Source organism: Tachypleus tridentatus, chromosome 4 (assembly GCF_004210375.1).
Source record: "Tachypleus tridentatus isolate NWPU-2018 chromosome 4, ASM421037v1, whole genome shotgun sequence".
NCBI lineage: Eukaryota > Metazoa > Arthropoda > Merostomata > Xiphosura > Limulidae > Tachypleus > Tachypleus tridentatus.
In genome coordinates this window covers 14,156,707-14,175,263 of record NC_134828.1, presented here as the reverse complement: position 1 = coordinate 14,175,263, position 18,557 = coordinate 14,156,707, and positions in this window count along the sequence as shown.

The window sequence follows — 18,557 nt, the reverse complement described above, 5'->3', positions numbered from 1 at the left end:
GTAATTTAAGAAATCTGTATCTCTATATATACATACTGAATTAAACTAAACCACTGGTAATTTAAGAAATCTCTATCTCTATATATACATACTGACTATTAAACAATAAACCACTGGTAATTTAAGAAATCTGTATCTCTATATATACATACTGACTATTAAACAATAAACCACTGGTAATTTAAGAAATCTGTATCTCTATATATACATACTGACTATTAAACAATAAACCACTGGTAATTTAAGAAATCTCTATCTCTATATATACATACTGACTATTAAACAATAAACCACTGGTAATTTAAGAAATCTCTATCTCTATATATACATACTGACTATTAAACAATAAACCACTGGTAATTTAAGAAATCTGTATCTCTATATATACATACTGACTATTAAACAATAAACCACTGGTAATTTAAGAAATCTGTATCTCTATATATACATACTGACTATTAAACAATAAACCACTGGTAATTTAAGAAATCTCTATCTCTATATATACATACTGACTATTAAACAATAAACCACTGGTAATTTAAGAAAGTAAATACTCTATTAAACTCTAAGAAATATATACATACTGACTATTAAACAATAAACCACTGGTAATTTAAGAAATCTGTATCTCTATATATACATACTGACTATTAAACAATAAACCACTGGTAATTTAAGAAATCTGTATCTCTATATATACATACTGACTATTAAACAATAAACCACTGGTAATTTAAGAAATCTGTATCTCTATATATACATACTGACTATTAAACAATAAACCACTGGTAATTTAAGAAATCTGTATCTCTATATATACATACTGACTATTAAACAATAAACCACTGGTAATTTAAGAAATCTGTATCTCTATATATACATACTGACTATTAAACAATAAACCACTGGTAATTTAAGAAATCTGTATCTCTATATATACATACTGACTATTAAACAATAAACCACTGGTAATTTAAGAAATCTCTATCTCTATATATACATACTGACTATTAAACAATAAACCACTGGTAATTTAAGAAAGAAATCTGTATCTCTATATATACATACTGACTATTAAACAATAAACCACTGGTAATTTAAGAAATCTGTATCTCTATATATACATACTGACTATTAAACAATAAACCACTGGTAATTTAAGAAATCTGTATCTCTATATATACATACTGACTATTAAACAATAAACCACTGGTAATTTAAGAAATCTGTATCTCTATATATACATACTGACTATTAAACAATAAACCACTGGTAATTTAAGAAATCTGTATCTCTATATATACATACTGACTATTAAACAATAAACCACTGGTAATTTAAGAAATCTGTATCTCTATATATACATACTGACTATTAAACAATAAACCACTGGTGACTATTTAAAACTGGTAATTTAAGAAATCTCTATCTCTATATATACATACTGACTATTAAACAATAAACCACTGGTAATTTAAGAAATCTCTATCTCTATATATACATACTGACTATTAAACAATAAACCACTGGTAATTTAAGAAATCTGTATCTCTATATATACATACTGACTATTAAACAATAAACCACTGGTAATTTAAGAAATCTGTATCTCTATATATACATACTGACTATTAAACAATAAACCACTGGTAATTTAAGAAATCTCTATCTCTATATATACATACTGACTATTAAACAATAAACCACTGGTAATTTAAGAAATCTCTATCTCTATATATACATACTGACTATTAAACAATAAACCACTGGTAATTTAAGAAATCTGTATCTCTATATATACATACTGACTATTAAACAATAAACCACTGGTAATTTAAGAAATCTGGTAATTTATCTCTATCTCTATATATACATACTGACTATTAAACAATAAACCACTGGTAATTTAAGAAATCTCTATCTCTATATATACATACTGACTATTAAACAATAAACCACTGGTAATTTAAGAAATCTCTATCTCTATATATACATACTGACTATTAAACAATAAACCACTGGTAATTTAAGAAATCTGTATCTCTATATATACATACTGACTATTAAACAATAAACCACTGGTAATTTAAGAAATCTCTATCTCTATATATACATACTGACTATTAAACAATAAACCACTGGTAATTTAAGAAATCTCTATCTCTATATATACATACTGACTATTAAACAATAAACCACTGGTAATTTAAGAAATCTGTATCTCTATATATACATACTGACTATTAAACAATAAACCACTGGTAATTTAAGAAATCTCTATCTCTATATATACATACTGACTATTAAACAATAAACCACTGGTAATTTAAGAAATCTCTATCTCTATATATACATACTGACTATTAAACAATAAACCACTGGTAATTTAAGAAATCTCTATCTCTATATATCTCTATATATACATACTGACTATTAAACAATAAACCACTGGTAATTTGGTATCTCTATATATACATACTGACTATTAAACAATAAACCACTGGTAATTTAAGAAATCTCTATCTCTATATATACATACTGACTATTAAACAATAAACCACTGGTAATTTAAGAAATCTGTATCTCTATATATACATACTGACTATTAAACAATAAACCACTGGTAAGAAATCTGTATCTCTTTATACTGACTATTAAACAATAAACCACTGGTAATTTAAGAAATCTCTATCTCTATATATACATACTGACTATTAAACAATAAACCACTGGTAATTTAAGAAATCTCTATCTCTATATATACATACTGACTATTAAACAATAAACCACTGGTAATTTAAGAAATCTGTATCTCTATATATACATACTGACTATTAAACAATAAACCACTGGTAATTTAAGAAATCTGTATCTCTATATATACATACTGACTATTAAACAATAAACCACTGGTAATTTAAGAAATCTGTATCTCTATATATACATACTGACTATTAAACAATAAACCACTGGTAATTTAAGAAATCTGTATCTCTATATATACATACTGACTATTAAACAATAAACCACTGGTAATTTAAGAAATCTGACTATTATCTCTATATATACATACTGACTATTAAACAATAAACCACTGGTAATTTAAGAAATCTGTATCTCTATATATACATACTGACTATTAAACAATAAACCACTGGTAATTTAAGAAATCTGTATCTCTATATATACATACTGACTATTAAACAATAAACCACTGGTAATTTAAGAAATCTCTATCTCTATATATACATACTGACTATTAAACAATAAACCACTGGTAATTTAAGAAATCTGTATCTCTATATATACATACTGACTATTAAACAATAAACCACTGGTAATTTGAAATCTGTATCTCTATATATACATACTGACTATTAAACAATAACTGGTAATTTAAGAAATCTGTATCTCTATATATACATACTGACTATTAAACAATAAACCACTGGTAATTTAAGAAATCTCTATCTCTATATATACATACTGACTATTAAACAATAAACCACTGGTAATTTAAGAAATCTCTATCTCTATATATACATACTGACTATTAAACAATAAACCACTGGTAATTTAAGAAATCTCTATCTCTATATATACATACTGACTATTAAACAATAAACCACTGGTAATTTAAGAAATCTGTATCTCTATATATACATACTGACTATTAAACAATAAACCACTGGTAATTTAAGAAATCTAAGAAATCTATCTCTATATATACATACTGACTATTAAACAATAAACCACTGGTAATTTAAGAAATCTGTATCTCTATATATACATACTGACTATTAAACAATAAACCACTGGTAATTTAAGAAATCTGTATCTCTATATATACATACTGACTATTAAACAATAAACCACTGGTAATTTAAGAAATCTGTATCTCTATATATACATACTGACTATTAAACAATAAACCACTGGTAATTTAAGAAATCTGTATCTCTATATATACATACTGACTATTAAACAATAAACCACTGGTAATTTAAGAAATCTGTATCTCTATATATACATACTGACTATTAAACAATAAACCACTGGTAATTTAAGAAATCTGTATCTCTATATATACATACTGACTATTAAACAATAAACCACTGGTAATTTAAGAAATCTGTATCTCTATATATACATACTGACTATTAAACAATAAACCACTGGTAATTTAAGAAATCTGTATCTCTATATATACATACTGACTATTAAACAATAAACCACTGGTAATTTAAGAAATCTGTATCTCTATATATACATACTGACTATTAAACAATAAACCACTGGTAATTTAAGAAATCTGTATCTCTATATATACATACTGACTATTAAACAATAAACCACTGGTAATTTAAGAAATCTGTATCTCTATATATACATACTGACTATTAAACAATAAACCACTGGTAATTTAAGAAATCTGTATCTCTATATATACATACTGACTATTAAACAATAAACCACTGGTAATTTAAGAAATCTGTATCTCTATATATACATACTGACTATTAAACAATAAACCACTGGTAATTTAAGAAATCTGTATCTCTATATATACATACTGACTATTAAACAATAAACCACTGGTAATTTAAGAAATCTGTATCTCTATATACATACTGACTATTAAACTATTAATCTGTATCTCTATATATAAACTGACTATTAAACACTGGTAATTTAAGAAATCTGTATCTCTATATATACATACTGACTATTAAACAATAAACAACTGGTAATTTAAGAAATCTGTATCTCTATATATACATACTGACTATTAAACAATAAACCACTGGTAATTTAAGAAATCTGTATCTCTATATATACATACTGACTATTAAACAATAAACCACTGGTAATTTAAGAAATCTGTATCTCTATATATACATACTGACTATTAAACAATAAACCACTGGTAATTTAAGAAATCTAAACAATAAACCACTGGTAATTTATCTCTATATATACATACTGACTATTAAACAATAAACCACTGGTAATTTAAGAAATCTCTATCTCTATATATACATACTGACTATTAAACAATAAACCACTGGTAATTTAAGAAATCTCTATCTCTATATATACATACTGACTATTAAACAATAAACCACTGGTAATTTAAGAAATCTCTATCTCTATATATACATACTGACTATTAAACAATAAACCACTGGTAATTTAAGAAATCTCTATCTCTATATATACATACTGACTATTAAACAATAAACCACTGGTAATTTAAGAAATCTCTATCTCTATATATACATACTGACTATTAAACAATAAACCACTGGTAATTTAAGAAATCTCTATCTCTATATATACATACTGACTATTAAACAATAAACCACTGGTAATTTAAGAAATCTGTATCTCTATATATACATACTGACTATTAAACAATAAACCACTGGTAATTTAAGAAATCTCTATCTCTATATATACATACTGACTATTAAACAATAAACCACTGGTAATTTAAGAAATCTCTATCTCTATATATACATACTGACTATTAAACAATAAACCACTGGTAATTTAAGAAATCTGTATCTCTATATATACATACTGACTATTAAACAATAAACCACTGGTAATTTAAGAAATCTGTATCTCTATATATACATACTGACTATTAAACAATAAACCACTGGTAATTTAAGAAATCTCTATCTCTATATATACATACTGACTATTAAACAATAAACCACTGGTAATTTAAGAAATCTAAACCACTGGTAATTTATCTCTATATATACATACTGACTATTAAACAATAAACCACTGGTAATTTAAGAAATCTGTATCTCTATATATACATACTGACTATTAAACAATAAACCACTGGTAATTTAAGAAATCTCTATCTCTATATATACATACTGACTATTAAACAATAAACCACTGGTAATTTAAGAAATCTCTATCTCTATATATACATACTGACTATTAAACAATAAACCACTGGTAATTTAAGAAATCTGGTAATTTATCTCTATATATACATACTGACTATTAAACAATAAACCACTGGTAATTTAAGAAATCTCTATCTCTATATATACATACTGACTATTAAACAATAAACCACTGGTAATTTAAGAAATCTCTATCTCTATATATACATACTGACTATTAAACAATAAACCACTGGTAATTTAAGAAATCTCTATCTCTATATATACATACTGACTATTAAACAATAAACCACTGGTAATTTAAGAAATCTCTATCTCTATATATACATACTGACTATTAAACAATAAACCACTGGTAATTTAAGAAATCTCTATCTCTATATATACATACTGACTATTAAACAATAAACCACTGGTAATTTAAGAAATCTCTATCTCTATATATACATACTGACTATTAAACAATAAACCACTGGTAATTTAAGAAATCTCTATCTCTATATATACATACTGACTATTAAACAATAAACCACTGGTAATTTAAGAAATCTCTATCTCTATATATACATACTGACTATTAAACAATAAACCACTGGTAATTTAAGAAATCTCTATCTCTATATATACATACTGACTATTAAACAATAAACCACTGGTAATTTAAGAAATCTGTATCTCTATATATACATACTGACTATTAAACAATAAACCACTGGTAATTTAAGAAATCTGTATCTCTATATATACATACTGACTATTAAACAATAAACCACTGGTAATTTAAGAAATCTCTATCTCTATATATACATACTGACTATTAAACAATAAACCACTGGTAATTTAAGAAATCTCTATCTCTATATATACATACTGACTATTAAACAATAAACCACTGGTAATTTAAGAAATCTGTATCTCTATATATACATACTGACTATTAAACAATAAACCACTGGTAATTTAAGAAATCTGTATCTCTATATATACATACTGACTATTAAACAATAAACCACTGGTAATTTAAGAAATCTGTATCTCTATATATACATACTGACTATTAAACAATAAACCACTGGTAATTTAAGAAATCTGTATCTCTATATATACATACTGACTATTAAACAATAAACCACTGGTAATTTAAGAAATCTCTATCTCTATATATACATACTGACTATTAAACAATAAACCACTGGTAATTTAAGAAATCTCTATCTCTATATATACATACTGACTATTAAACAATAAACCACTGGTAATTTAAGAAATCTCTATCTCATACTATATTAAACAATAACACTGGTACTGACTATTATAACAATAAACCACTGGTAATTTAAGAAATCTCTATCTCTATATATACATACTGACTATTAAACAATAAACCACTGGTAATTTAAGAAATCTGTATCTCTATATATACATACTGACTATTAAACAATAAACCACTGGTAATTTAAGAAATCTCTATCTCTATATATACATACTGACTATATATAACAATAAACCACTGGTAATTTAAGAAATCTCTATCTCTATATATACATACTGACTATTAAACAATAAACCACTGGTAATTTAAGAAATCTCTATCTCTATATATACATACTGACTATTAAACAATAAACCACTGGTAATTTAAGAAATCTCTATCTCTATATATACATACTGACTATTAAACAATAAACCACTGGTAATTTAAGAAATCTCTATCTCTATATATACATACTGACTATTAAACAATAAACCACTGGTAATTTAAGAAATCTCTATCTCTATATATACATACTGACTATTAAACAATAAACCACTGGTAATTTAAGAAATCTGTATCTCTATATATACATACTGACTATTAAACAATAAACCACTGGTAATTTAAGAAATCTCTATCTCTATATATACATACTGACTATTAAACAATAAACCACTGGTAATTTAAGAAATCTGTATCTCTATATATACATACTGACTATTAAACAATAAACCACTGGTAATTTAAGAAATCTCTATCTCTATATATACATACTGACTATTAAACAATAAACCACTGGTAATTTAAGAAATCTGTATCTCTATATATACATACTGACTATTAAACAATAAACAACTGGTAATTTAAGAAATCTGTATCTCTATATATACATACTGACTATTAAACAATAAACCACTGGTAATTTAAGAAATCTGTATCTCTATATATACATACTGACTATTAAACAATAAACCACTGGTAATTTAAGAAATCTGTATCTCTATATATACATACTGACTATTAAACAATAAACTGGTAATTTAAGAAACTGGTAATTTAAGAAATCTGTATCTCTGTATATACATACTGACTATTAAACAATAAACCACTGGTAATTTAAGAAATCTGTATCTCTATATATACATACTGACTATTAAACAATAAACAACTGGTAATTTAAGAAATCTGTATCTCTATATATACATACTGACTATTAAACAATAAACCACTGGTAATTTAAGAAATCTGTATCTCTATATATACATACTGACTATTAAACAATAAACCACTGGTAATTTAAGAAAACTGGTAATTTAAGAAATCTGTATCTCTATATATACATACTGACTATTAAACAATAAACAACTGGTAATTTAAGAAATCTGTATCTCTATATATACATACTGACTATTAAACAATAAACAACTGGTAATTTAAGAAATCTGTATCTCTATATATACATACTGACTATTAAACAATAAACAACTGGTAATTTAAGAAATCTGTATCTCTATATATACATACTGACTATTAAACAATAAACCACTGGTAATTTAAGAAATCTGTATCTCTATATATACATACTGACTATTAAACAATAATCCACTGGTAATTTAAGAAATCTGTATCTCTATATATACATACTGACTATTAAACAATAAACAACTGGTAATTTAAGAAATCTGTATCTCTATATATACATACTGACTATTAAACAATAAACAACTGGTAATTTAAGAAATCTGTATCTCTATATATACATACTGACTATTAAACAATAAACCACTGGTAATTTAAGAAATCTGTATCTCTATATATACATACTGACTATTAAACAATAAACCACTGGTAATTTAAGAAATCTGTATCTCTATATATACATACTGACTATTAAACAATAAACCACTGGTAACGTAAGAAATCTGTATCTCTATATATACATACTGACTATTAAACAATAAACCATTGGTAATTTAAGAAATCTGTATCTCTATATATACATACTGACTATTAAACAATAAACCACTGGTAATTTAAGAAATCTGTATCTCTATATATACATACTGACTATTAAACAATAAACCACTGGTAACGTAAGAAATCTGTATCTCTATATATACATACTGACTATTAAACAATAAACCACTGGTAATGTAAGAAATCTGTATCTCTATATATACATACTGACTATTAAACAATAAACAACTGGTAATTTAAGAAATCTGTATCTCTATATATACATACTGACTATTAGACAATAAACCACTGGTAATTTAAGAAATCTGTATCTCTATATATACATACTGACTATTAGACAATAAACCACTGGTAATTTAAGAAATCTCTATCTCTGTATATACATACTGACAATTAAACAATAAATAACTGGTAATTTAAAGTATGATTAAATCAATTCCAGAAATTTGAAGTCGATTACCTCATGACGAAATTATTCGTGGTCTGTTTGAGTTATTATTTGGTGTTAGAAGAACAGTCAGTGTCTGTTCGAGAACCTTCTCGTCAAATCAACTCTCTTAAACCCAAGACGGGAATTTACAAGTTCCATCGGAACAACTCCGTCAGGTTCTACAACAACAGGAGAACCCTTCTACGAAATTCCGGATGAGGCATTTTACCTCCCCCCCTTTACGATCGACCCATAAATTAAATAATGCCTTTTGGCAAAGTGAAATAAATCATATTCACAATTCACCCGAGGATAGCCCTGCTAATTATTAATCTGATTTTTCTGGAAACCAAAGAAACTGGAGCTGGAGTGAGTGAAACCGTTGTAATGTATAACTTCATTAGGTCATTTTGCCCTCAGGACTACAAACTCTTTAATTGGAGCAGGCAGCTGCTTTTAAGGTTACGAGTGCTTATCATGTCAGAATCAGACGTCTCATGGTTTATTTCTATTCCTTCGTTTTGCACGGCCCCCAGTCAGCCTCTTCCAGATTTACATAATATCATATTAGTTTAGAAAGTTTTGGTCTATACTTCAAATAAAGGAACACAAACTTGAGCTTTTATATATATATATGAAGTTTTTGGAAACTGTAGACATTTACTGTATTGTTAACATAATAAAAGTACTGAATATAAGACGGTTATGTTCCTAAAGAACGCAAACGTGCTATGTTTATCTTTTTTTTTGTGACAGTAACAAAAAGGGGTTTTGAACGAAGGTATTTGAAATATTAATTTCTGACTTCGCGGGAAAAATCTCCTTTTATCTTGGTGATTTCATCCAAATATTTTGTTATCATTTCATTATCTGTTTGTTTGGTATGAATTTCGCGCAAAAGTACAAAAGAGCTATCTGCGCTCGCCCACCCTAACTTAGCAGTGTAAGACTAGAGAGAAGACAGCTAGTCATCACCACCCGCCACAAACTCTTGGGCTACTCTTTTACCAACGAATAGTGGGATTGACCGCTCATTGTAACGCTCCTACGGCTTAAATGGCGAGTATGTTTGGTGTGACGGGGATTCGAATCCGCGACCCTCAGATGACGAGTCGAGTGTCTTAATCACCTGGCCCTATTTGTTTGGAAAACACGAGATCTTAACGTATTTTGCTTCGTTTTTGTTTTGTTGTTATTGTTCGTTTGTTCTTTGATATAATACAGACATTTCTGTTGTGGTGACTCAAGACTGTTCAAACTTGTAGTCTAAAAGTTTGAATTTCGTATAAACATATAGTAACGGCTATGAGTGATAACGAAACAAGAAGTAGGAAGACAGGTGTAAGAAGAAAAGGCAGAATATATCTTGTTATACGAGTCAAGCTGGTAGATATTTAACTGGCTTATGGACGAAGTGAACCAAGCCGTTACTAAAATAACAATACAACTCCAAAATGCAAATCATAAAATGGCGAAGTCTGTCTAGTTATTTTTTGCCATTAAACGTCAAACAACAGCAACAGATCATAACAATGAGAGGTTAACACCCAGGTCAGAGTAGGTTAACCAGAGATGAGGATTTTGACACACAGTTGAAACGGTTAAACCAAAACAGGGGGTTTACCAGAGATGAGGATTTTGACACACAGTTGAAAAAATTAACATCACCGCTAGAGGTCAACATACAGATGAGGTTAAGAGGTATGTAAATAGACGTCAGGAACAAATAAGTCATCGAACAATCGTCGTAACTTTGTGCTTAATTACAAGCAAAGAGACAGACAAACAAACCGTTTTTTCTTTTCTTTCTAATTTTCTGTTATCTTGATTTAATACGTAGTTCTTATAAGCTTTAGTAAAAACTAAACTTAGATATTCTGTTTTCGGAATTGATACAGTTAAATGTTCTATTTATCATTTAGCGTATAGTCAAGTATTCTGATTTAAACTGGAAGGTTTTTTATCACATAGGAAGGTGAAACTTCCGCTCTCTACACAAAATTGAATCCTTGAAACGTTGATGGATAAAGTAATACACATAATCACAAGTCGGTTTATGTGTCCAGAATTTTTGTAAAGCTTCAGGAAAAAAACAAACAGTAAGTCTAAACATTATAAAATCTTACTGCATGTTTAAAACGTATTTTCATATGAATTATACTAAAAACAAAATAACAACCGATTTTACATTCTAAAACTTATCACGAAGCACGTATTTACAGATATTGTCAACAGTAACAATACCAGAAACTCAGTAGGGATGTTTGAAGTTATAACTTTCTACTAAAAACACAGTAATGTGTTGTGAGACCGAAACAACTTGCTGCTGAACATTAACAGGGCTGATAGTTTAGCGATAATCCGAACTATCATATGTTTTCAGTGTATTTAAAGACAACCATTAAGAAATACCTGATATATATAACATCTCCAATTTTGATATAGTTTCTTCCTATTTTTTCTTCGCACCAAAATTACGGAAACTTTTTGGATGGTAAAACATATTTAACTTTTATGGACTTTTTTTTTCAAATTTGGTACCTTGATAGTGTAAGTATAAGCCACATGTGCAAATGTACTTGCCCCCCCCCCAGTGGCTCAGCGGTATGTCTGCGGACTTACAACGCTAAAATCCGAGTTTCGATACCCGTGGTGGGCAGAGCACAAATAGCCCACTGTGTAGCTTTGTGCTTAATTCAAAACAACAACAGCAAATGTACTTAAAAAGAAATTCAAATGTGACAAAATATTTTGCGCATGCATGCTTAAAGTCACATGAGCAATCTGTCTGACGTTTTTCTTACTGCTTCACATAAGAATAAACCGTTTTTGTTTTTTGTTATTCAGATTAAAGACGGTTGATTTAGATCAGCAAAACTATAAGGTGAAAGGATGCCCCAATACATAAGTATTGGTTAGGCCAAGCAATCTAGATTAGCAGTCTCCAGCTCAAGTTTTCAAAAGAATCATACGGGTGTTCAGTTATTATTGATTATTCCTTGCCAACTTTTCAAAACAAATTTGCTAACTTTTATGAAGTTATCCTAATCAAAGAGAGTTTAGTGTCACGTGATATTAGCTCAAGCAATTAGCATAAATGACGACCCTTGATCCCTTGATAAAGCTGTACCTACTGCATGGGGGTGATGACAAAACACTGTTAATCTAGATTCCGTGGCGTTACTATAAAGAAGGATATTAACATTGGCTTAGAGAAGAAACATACCACCGAATATTTTTCGTTCTGTAACATATAGGCCTGCTTAGAATAATAGGGTTGCGATTCTAAACCTAATGTTGTTTACTATCGAATGTCATTTTCTTACTTGCTGTAGTTTGTTCGTGTGTATTGATAAAAAGTAATAATATCTAATCAAAATCACCTAAGGCGTGAAAACGAAGGTGCGACCATAAAAGAACTAAGTGTATGACTGAAAGGAATTGAACTAAAATTGGCACCCAAACTAGCAGCTATAAACTTATAGCATTAATAAAAATCAAACTACAAATATTCATTCATTAGCTAGCTAAGCCACGTGTATTGTTTCAACCACCATCATGACTCAAGTTGAACAAAAACGCAGCGTGGCTAAGAAATAAATGGATATTTGCTTAAGCACTTGTACTCTGCACATCCGTCTTTACGATGTAGTCGCTGATCTGGGGATAGGCATATTTCAGTATACTGATAGATCTAGATTCACATAGAAAGGCCCGGCATGGCCAGGTGGGTTAAGGCGTTTGACTCGTAATCTGAGGGTCGCGGGTTCGAATCCCCGTCGCACCAAACATGCTCGCCATTTCAGTCGTAGGGACGTTATAATGTGACAGTCAATCCCACTATTGGTTGGTAAAAGAGTAGCCCAAGAGTTGGCGGTGGGTGTTATGACTAGTTGTCGTCTCTCTAGTCTTACACTACTAAATTAGGGACGGCTAGCGCAAATAGCTTTCGTGTGGCTTTGCGCAAAATTCGAAACAAACCAAATCAATCACATGGAAGGCGTTCATCAAAAAAAAACAAGGTAGAGGTAATATATGACAGGCAATTGGAGAAACTGTCTCCTTCGATTTCCATGACACAATGTTGCACGCCACCTGTGTATGAAGGTCTTATAACAACAACAAAAATGTAGAATTTCTAAACTGGTCAGAAACGAATATAATTGAAATTAATCATTTCGCCTATAGAGAGAAGGGAAGAAAAATAAGGGACTGTGGTGAGTGCGTATGAATAATATGGTAACTTATGTGTCTGAAACCGACAACTTATATATAACTTGAATATAACAACTAGTTACTGCAGCAGTTACTTAGCTTTTATTAAGACTTGTCGTACCTTATCGTAAAAATGCAATGGAAAACATCACACTGTAATTAAGGGGCTACCCCTCAATTTACTAGCCAACACGATTGAGAAAACAAAACGAGATGAGAAATGTCGTTCGTAATGTTTGCTCGTGTTCATAATTATTTATTCTCTTTCATAAATTTACCGTTTTTCCCGAACACACGTTCGTTTTCGCTTTAACTATTCATTAGATGTCGTTAGATTTGTGTTGTAGGATGTTTGTTAATTGGCATGAACGAATAATAAACACCCACCATGGTGCCAAGAGGCGGGAATTTGACAGAGGGAGATTTATTTTATTTCTAGCTGTAATTTTGATCACTCATACTTAAAACCATAAAAAAAATATATGGTTTTCGCTTTAACAACAAAGCTCGTCATAAGTATATGACATTACAGTGTACAATGGAAATGTTTAATACAATATAGAAGGTGTGTTTCTTTCAGATAATTGCAACAATGCTGTTCATTGTTAAATATTATTGAATTTCTACTTAACTATAATTTCTATTTTTTTATTTTCTCTTCTTGCACTGACTTTAAAATGTGATCTGAAATAACTTGGTGATTGTGGCACTGAGTTGTGCAAGTCACGGTGTCGAAACACACCTTCGTACATGTTCGCCCCCATATTTGCTGACGTGGATAAAACACAGATAGTTTGTCTTTAAATTTCACACAAAACTACACTAATTTAGCAGTGTAAGACTAGAGGGAAGGTGGATATATTCATCACCACCCACTGCCAACTCTTGGGCTACTCTTTTACCAACGAATACTGGAATTGGTTGTCACTTTATAAAGCCCTCACGGATTAGAATGCGACTATGTTTGGTGTGACGGGTATTCGAACCCGCGACACTCGGATTACGAGTCGAGTGCCTTAACCACATGACAATGTCTAGCCGTCGTAGAGCAGGTATATTTGAGTTAAAAAGAAACAAACTCGAAAATATCACATACAGTTATGCTGCCATCTGGTGCGTGTTTATTAAACCATTATTGTTAAAGGGCTTAATATTGTACCAGCAACTTATGGAATTTTTTAATTTTTATCTTTTCAGTTATTTTACGTAGAACATTTATTTAACCAAAATTGTTTATTTTACCAATAACTTAATATCCTAATAATCTGTAGAACTTTCAACAGTTATAATTTTCTCGAAATAATAAAACATAATTTATTTCATAAAGACAGGAATTTCTGCTACAACTTTCAAGATATTGGGCTGTTATTTCTCTGTTGACTATATTCGATTCTTCACTTCACTTAATAGATCTCATAAGAGTCACAAACCTTTAAAAAATATATAACGCTTCAGATAAGTTTAGTCATCTTCTATACCCAATCACCAGTTACAACAATAGAGAAATTTGCTATAGTATTGCTTGTTTGTTTCTTTTTGAATTTCGCGCAAAGCTACACGAGGGCTATCTGCGCTAGCCGTCCCTAATTTAGCAGTGTAAAACTAGAGAGAAGGCAGTTAGTCATCACCACCCACCGCCAACTCTTGGGCTACTCTTTTACCAACAAATAGTGGGATTGACCGTCACGTTATAACGCCCCCACGGCTGAAAGGGCAAGCATGTTTGGTGCAATGGGGATTCGAACACGTGACCCTCAAATTACGGGCCTTCTGCTATAGTAGTCGTCTACTGTTAGAAAACTCACTGAATTCGTCACGGAAAACGACATTGAGGCAGAGTGCAATTATGAACTTAGAAATTATGAATTCTGAACGTGGTAGTTTCCTGTTTGGAAACTGTTTGTGTACCATAAGTTGTGCAAATTGTTTTCTGTTTAATGCACATTAGTAAGACACTGGATTTTTTTTTCAATGTCGGAAAATAGAGAACTTTGGAGAAATTATTCATGGTGAGATAATGATGATGCTTACATTAACTTTAAATCTACCTTATGACCTTATGACATACTTAATATTGTATTACTATTATATAGGTTTCACTAAAATATTTGTAGCCGTTTATTCTGTAGGTACTTGTAAAACTATAATCAATAATGATAATGTTAGATACACTGTTATAAATGTAAATGTTGCTTAATCTAATAAAACAAAGCGTTTCCGACTAGTGCTAAACAAAGCACTAGTATAACCATGCTTAAATAGCTTCCTAGAGCTTATGTTGGTAAGAAAAATGAATTTAGAAAATATTAGAGGTGGAAACCTCGTCTTTCAAGAAGAAAATGAAAAACAGCCCTGATACCGTCGCAGGAGTTTATTTAGTAGCTGTGCAGAGATTTTGACGCAGTTTGCTATAAGCCAGTTGTAAAGAAAAACTGATCAAACCTCTACTTTTATTTCAAGAATCAAAATAAAATAGCCCCATAGCTTGTGCAAGAGTTTTTAACAGGTTTTTGCAGGATTAAATAAAATATTTATAGCTGTTTATTTCTGTAAATTTCTGACACAAGAATAGTATGAATAGTATTAATATGAAGAACAAATCAATTAATTTTGAATTTTGTCTAACAATCGGAAAATCAACTTCTTTGCGATTTTAATATTTTAACAGCCTTAACCATCGTTTTACGAAACATGTGTATTTTTAAGATGTGTTTTTCCCTTATATTCTATTAATTTTTTTTTGTAAAATTCTTAAGCGGATTCTCTTATGAACCATTATTATGGTTCACGATGAAAGCTGCGCATGTTCGTGACCTATTTATAAAACTAATTATTTTTCATTGAAAGTTGGATTACGTGACTACAAGTACGTAATACGTACGATTATGTTGTTGTGAGCGGCTTTCTTTGTACTCAACGCTTGTTAAACGCGTGTTTACACGAAACCTCAGGCACAAAACCACCTGGCTCAGTTAGTAATTGCTGGGTGTGAATAAAAAAAAAAGCCAATGCAGCAGTAAAGTGTTGAAAAATATGTAGCATAAAATTTATTATCCATAAATAGGCATAAAAATTAAGGAACAACTAGAATATTTATCAATTTTAATGGAGCCAAAATAGAGATTTGTAGCTTAAGAACATAATCTAGACAATATTTGCAGATTAGTTTGGTTACTTCGTTTTCGTCCCTAGTTGTAGGCCAGAAAAATAATTTTTACATTTTGATCCAACTTTTGGTACTATCTCGACCATTTACATTCTACTGTTTAAATTAACAGTTTCGTAATTATTTCGTATTGTACGTTAAATGTCTTTTTTGTTCTCATTTTGTAACAGCAATAACTTTATTAAGTACCGTAACTCTGTTGTGTCATAAATATCACTGCTCTGTATCAAAACATTAAAGTAGATATTAAGATACTAACCATCGGTTTAAAATAGCAGAATGACAGTAAAAAATTATTTGTACACTTCAATCATCTCCGCATTCATATCTGGTTTATTATTAGGATGTTTTATAATTGTACTAAATGACCAGGACAAAGAGTTAAATCAATAACGTATATTTTACGACTTCTCAATGGAGTGGAAGATATTTTCACGATATGACGCGAAAGCGAATTTTCATAAATTTGTTTCCACACATACAGGAACCGGCTGGTGAATTTCATACAGAGAGTTATTAAATAATTAACCAAACAGCTCAACCGGCACTTTCAGCAGGTGTGAGGTCTCTCACGAGGTTTTATTGGTGTAAAACAAAATAGCTTGTACTTTGCGATCGTTTTATTGGTGTAGAAGACCATGTGACTCATTTTTAGCTTTCGTCAAAGGTGGTTTTTGGCAAAACCAATTTATTTCGTGACAGCAATAATTCGGAGAAGAGCGTGGCCTTATTCTCCAACCCCCACAGGAAACAAAGCCAACCCTCGTTCACATGCTATGCTCTATAGAGTCAAAGAAAATATAGCTAGGTTTTTGTTTTGTTTACAGAGTATTCGCAACTGAACGACTGGACCTGCGCAGATCCTACTTGTCAATCTCAATGGTGATAACGTAGTTCAAATACTACGTGTACATGATAGCAATGACAAACAGTTTGATATTAAATAAACAACTGACGTATTTAGAATATGGCCTCATGGTAAGAACGCTAGATTCGAAACCTGCTGCGTACGGATCAAAATCCTTCGACGAATGCTTTCGACCTATTAGCAGCGTCAGTTTTATAATGTGACGCTTTGTGTATTCGTTTGTTTACTAACATAAAAATCGCAACAATATTTGGCACTCACCATTAGTTATTTTGGGGTTTCAGTTACCTAAACACTGACAGGCAGGCTGGGTGAACATCGCCATCTAGTGATATAGATCATTAGTATTTTTGTTGCTTTATAAATCCTTTACTAGCGGAACTCCTGAAAATGTTAAATTTGTGTCTGATAAGCAACAGTTATTTTAAATAAAAATATTAGAAACTGTTTTTTATAAGTAGAGTTTATTTTAAAGAGTCCTGAACCAATGCTAATAAATCACTCTGTCTATTAAAATCAGTCAGTTGAAAAACTAATTGAAACCAAGAGAGGGCCCGGCATGGCCTAGCGCGTAAGGCGTGGGACTCGTAATCCGAGGGTCGCGGGTTCGCGCCCGCGTCGCGCTAAACATGCTCGCCCTCCCAGCCGTGGGGGTGTATAATGTGACGGTCAATCCCACTATTCGTTGGTAAAGAGTAGCCCAAGAGTTG